Source organism: Daucus carota, chromosome 4 (assembly GCF_001625215.2).
Source record: "Daucus carota subsp. sativus chromosome 4, DH1 v3.0, whole genome shotgun sequence".
Classification (NCBI taxonomy): Eukaryota; Viridiplantae; Streptophyta; class Magnoliopsida; order Apiales; family Apiaceae; genus Daucus; species Daucus carota.
The window spans coordinates 41,470,513-41,476,523 of record NC_030384.2 but is presented as its reverse complement, the minus strand read 5'-3'; the positions used below and the strand labels follow the sequence as shown (position 1 = coordinate 41,476,523).

Here is a 6,011-nt window from a genome sequence, read left to right as displayed (position 1 = left end):
GTAGTCCAAAACTGCACGAACTTGGTCCAGCATTAATACTGTGTCTGTACGTAATTGTTCATTGATGTTTACAGGGGGGATCTAGTAAAGGGCACGGGGGGACACGTGTCCCCCCTAATTTAAAAAAAAAAAAAAATTACCGCCGTGATTTCGGGAAAAAAATATAAGTGTCCCCCTAAAAAATTTGAAAATTTAGGGGTGTCCCCGCGAATTTTAAAAGTTCAAGTAAGTTGCAGTGGTTTAATAAAATTATAAGGAACTAAAAGGTAATTTGTACACATATATTTATATTAAAAATATGAATAGATATAACATATGTTTTAGTCTCTGCAGTCTGTTCTCTCGAGCAGAGCTTGTGCCTGGCTAGTGTAAGTACTCACCTTTTTATTAATCCAAATTACCCACCGATCAAATACAAACCGAATACAATCACTGAATCATCTATCAGCTACTAGTTAATTAGATATGTGCTTGAGGCTTCTGATGTGGAGCGCTGCGTTTTCTGTCCTTACCTGTCCGAGCTCCGCCTAATCCATGGATGTTTCTTCTTCAGTTCTTCTGCAGAGTAATTCCGGAATCTAAAGATTAAACAAAGTATGTTTATATTGTCACTGTGTGTCTAATTTATAGATATCTGTTGTGTTTATGCTTTAAATTCAAATTATTAGGTCATGGGTGATGGCCTGATGGGTACCAGCAGGCTAGCAGAGTAGCAGGCAACAGCTGAAAAGGGGGAATTCTCAATTCTGTGATTACAAAATTAAGGTGTGTTTATTTTTCCCCTACTGTAACTTTGTAAGCTTTTGATTATCGTTAGTTGATACTTAAAATGTCAACCCTATATTTGTTAAACAGTTAATCAATTATGCATCGATTCTATAAAAAACTCCGAACATCTCCCCCCTCATCTCCAACACCTCCCCAGCCAATAGTAAATGAGTCTCCAATTGTAGATGTTCCTGAATCTTACCCACCAGATTTAAACCCGGAAACTGTAGTAGATGAACTTGAAGCTGATCCAGGATTGCGAAAGAATTTAAATACTGTCGCAAAATACTATACTTTTGGCTTGGCTGTGACTTGTGAGACTGTGGTTGCTGCCTTGCTGGTTCTTGACTAGCATGCAGGTACATTTATCAATCTGTTATGACTTATGAGTTAATTAAGAAAATATTTTGGTGTCCCCTCTAAGATTAGATCCTAGATCCGCCCCTGGATGTTTACACTGTGGTTGGCACATTGATGGTTCATCACAAGTGACAGGGGAGTGTGAACAGATCTCTGCATGATGTATTTTAATTAAGCCGTACCACCATCCAACGATACGATATTTGATAACTGATGTATATAATGAGGCCCCTAGACCCTAGCTCGTCCCTCCTCTGGGGTTAGGCCTGCTGCACTGCAACAAATATGGTTATTTAATACGGATAACTTATGACTAATACTTGCGCTGCTATATGAAATTTACGACGTTAGTAGAAAATTGTGACGGCTTTTCAAATTTATTATCTGAAAAAATCAACGGATATTTTCAATCATAAATTGAGAATTTATCGATATTAAACTTAATTTCTGCATAAATAGCCAAGTTTGTTATACTGCAGGATATGAACCAGATACTTGTATTTAGGATGTCAAAAACTGTAGGATATTTTTGGCTCCTCAGCCAAATAAGATGAGTTGCTATCAATGACTGACGCACGCAACCAGATGACGTGATTAAATCGTTCTAAACCGATACTCCCTCCGTCCCAATCATTCTATACAGTTTTCTTTTTGGGATGTCCCATCATTTCTATACATTTTCAAAATAGCAACTTTTTATAATATAAAACACTACTACACCCACTACATTCTCCCACTGTCTCCATTATATAATAATAAAAACACTATTACACCCACTACTTTACTCCACTATTTCAAATCTATTATTAAAAAATATGTGGGTCCCACCACTTTACCCACTTTACATCTAACTTTACTCATTTCTTACACTTTTTCTTGGTTTTCGTGTCCGGTCCCAATGTGTATAATTCATTGGGACGGAGGGAGTAAGTAATAGGTCAGTGGAGGCTAAAAAAAAATATCATATTCCATATACGGTTTGTCTGGTGTGGTTTTGTCTAGTTTGTATCTGTGAGCACCTGTTAAGCGCGGAATTTTATATGTTTGAGAGATTTTGATTGATGTGGTGGTTGTATATAGAGTAGAGCTGAACAAAAAGACCGGTCCTAAAAAGCCTATCTGGATAAGCCCGGATAAAGCCTGGATATAAAAAGTCCGGACCGGTCCAAGTCTGGCCTGCAAGTCCTTACAAGGCCTTAATTTTATGATAAAAATCCGGCCCGGCCGGCCCGGCCCGATGATAGCCCTGATAAAAGCCTGGCGGGTAAAAGCCCGTTTAGCGACAAAAGCCGAATAAAAGCCTGGATATTTCTGGAAAAGCCTGTTTATGTTCTTATGCAAAGGGATGTTTGTGATTGTGGATGAATATATGTACTGGATATGTGTATTTGCATTATTTGCCTATTCAATTGTCTTAAATATCCTCTTTATCCTGGCACTGACATACCTAAACAGTAAGATTCCACTTTTGACTAACAAGTTTTCCTCCAACTTAAAAGCCTGGCAGGCAATTTCCAGAAATATGTATATATTGTAGTTATTTTGGGAAACAAAAGCCCGGTTAGACTGGGCTGATCCACCAGGCTAATGATAGTCCTTCATTTTCAGAAATTATCAGGCCTGACCCGGCCCGGTAACAAGAAAAGCATGGTCCAGGCTTATTTAAAAAAGCCCGACCTTTTTAAGGACCGGTCCTGGGCCTAGCAGGCCGGTCCTTCTGTTCAGCTCTAATATGGAGTAGATCTGGCAAACAGTTTGTGTCGTGTACTTTCGTGTTTTTGTGTACTGAACCTTAAACCCGAACCCGAACTGTTTGGGTTTCGTGTACCAGTTCTGCAGCACGTACACGAACCAAATTATTTCGTGTCAACACGAACCGTACACGAAAAATTTCGTATACCTTCCGTGTGCCACAAATAGTTTGGATGAAATGTACACGAAATACACATTTGTACACGAAAGTACACGGATTTCACAATAAATTTATTATTTTTACAATTTTTCTATGACAAACAATAGATTAGACATATAATAAATTCATAAGATAACACAAATGAAATAACAGAACTGAAATTGATTAAAGAATATATATAAATAAGTATAGTATATTTTTTTAATTTATATTTATTTATTTAGTTCGTGTACTTTCGTGTCGTTCGTGTGCTTATATTAAAAACCGAACCCGACACTAATAGTAACGTGTACTTTTCGTGTTCGTGTACTTTCGTGTTCGTGTACCGAATATTAAAAACCAGACCCAAACTTTTCGTGTCGTGTACCGAATTGCCAGGTCTAATATGGAGTGATCCATCATTATTAAGATATGAGAGGTAATAAAAATGACCGGTCAAACTTTTAGAATTCCGCACTAGCATGTGCCCACACACTAGGCCTGGCAATTTGACACGTAACACGCTAACACGAAACGAAACGACACGAAAAAAATGGATACGGGTTTTGATTTTCGATACACGAAACACGAAAGTACACGAACACGAAATTACACGATAGATTTCGTGTCGGATATGGGTTTTCATTTGGGGTACACGAAATACACGAAATATTTGTAGATTATATTTATTATATATATGTAATGATATATTAAATATGTAATTGAGTATAAAGTATATATTTATATGTACGTGTGGATATATATTGTGGATACATTAACAAATTTATAAAGAATTGTATACAAGTATAATATATATCATTCACATTTAATAAATTTATAAAGGAAAATATATATTAAATCCATTTTTTGATTAAAAAATATATTAATATCTTTATATATAATATACACGAAAAGTACACGAAACGATTCGAAACGGATACGGGTTTCAAATTAGGTACACGAAATTAATAACGGGCGGATACGGGTTTCACCCTCGAGTACACGAAACACGAAAATACACGAAACGAAAGTATACGAAACGAAACGATTGCCACCCCTACCACACACCAGACAAACCGGTCAATATAATACGTAAAATGTGAAAATATTCGTGTCATTTTTTTGACGGACTCTCATGTTTTTGTGTCGGTAGTTGAAATCGATTTTGATTACTCACGGATAGAAAACAAAATTACAACTATTTTTTAATTGTTTTGATGTTTATAATTTACTCTGTCACAATCATTTTTTACAGTTTTTTTTTGAATAATTTCTTTGCATTTCAAAACTTATCAAAAATAGTCAATAGATCCGATCAATTTCCCACTTTTCTTCACTTCACATTATTTCATTATCTCTTTTCCATACGTTAAAATCAATGTTTCACACCACTCCACTCCACCCACTTTTCTTTATCTTTTCCTACTTTAAACATATTTCTTAAAATCCATGACCAAATCATTGGTAAACAAATGATTGAGACGGAAGGAGTATCAAATATGAAAAAGTATTATTAGAATAATAATGATAAAGTATTATAAGTTATTTTTTATGAACTTTTATACTTTTGTAAAATTAATTTCGAAATCTATACTATACTATAATAAGCCAACATGGGTATAATTTGTAATCCAAGGTTTTAGTTATATTTTTTGGTTTGGTACTACAAGTCTGCAAATATGGAGTCTCTTAGTATCATAAACAGTTTCAAATACTAAAAACACTCATAACAATACATTATCATATAATATTTCATTAAAAAAATTATAATGATGTTATAAATAAAATTATAAATATACAATTTTGAATATCTTTTTTTAACAAGAACTTTCGTATAACTCTTTTTAACTTTAAAATGTTCTATTTCAATATAATCATTACATAACCCTTTCTAAATCTAATATTAAAAGTTATTGTTGTCAAAAAAAACAAGATCACAAAATTACGTTGAAATTCGATTAATTAGATTACGGAATCTTTCAAAGGTATTACACGATCGGCTATGTTTGGAAAAAATTAGAATTTTCTGATTTTTTTATTTTTAAATCTGTGTGTACTAAATTCGGATTAAATGTACTAAAATCTTTATATATATATATATATATATATATATATATATATATATATATATATATATATAGGGGGCTTCTCAGTGAGAAACTTGTCAAAATGGTAACCTAGGAACTTTTTTCAAAAACACGTGGGTGGTAGCGGTTGCACTATTTGCTGGAAGTTACTTCAGTTCTGTACTAGCAGTTATTGTATGTCTTCTGTAAATAACTATACTCTAAACACAAAAATATTTTTAAAGATAATTAATATTTCTATGTTCTGTTAATTTATAAAAAATATTTTTATGTTTTGTAAATTTATTTATGAACTTATGTTCTGTAAATAAATATAATATGTGTCCTGTAAATTAATTACAACCATATTTACACATTTAAATAATATTTTTAAACTAATGTTCTGTAAATTAATTACAGAACACGATATTATGATTATAAATAAAACTATTTATTTATAAACTTATGTTCTGTAAATAAAATATAATATGTGTCCTGTAAATTAATTACAGTCATATTTACACATATAAATAATATTTTTAAACTAATGATTAAAATTATGATTATAAATAAAACTATTTATTTATAGACTTATGTTCTGTAAATAATATAATTAAAAGATAAAGAATGTTAATAATAATGAATAGAGAAATATATGTGGTATGTGTTTGAGAATAAGTGGTCACGTGGTTAGGTGTTTTAGGTTTACAGGTATACAGTTACAGAAGTAGAGCGCATGCATATTGTATGGCTGAGATGTAAAGTTACCCGGTTACCCGGATAGGGAGTTCCTCGTTGAACTATACCTTTTATATATATATATATATATATATATATATATATATATATATATATATATAGGAGTAAGATCCTAAGAGAACTTTTTTATCGAGAGAACCGAGGGAACTAGTCTATCTACCGTAGAT

General features: G+C 32.7%; 1 long non-coding RNA gene across 1 annotated transcript; it reads left to right on the top strand.

The window, feature by feature from the left end:
* Positions 1–299: 299 nt before the first annotated feature.
* LOC135152398 (uncharacterized) lies at positions 300–989 on the top strand. Its single transcript, XR_010291500.1, has 3 exons — positions 300–594; positions 669–765; positions 856–989. It is a non-coding gene; the product is annotated as an uncharacterized LOC135152398 (long non-coding RNA).
* Positions 990–6,011: the final 5,022 nt, after the last annotated feature.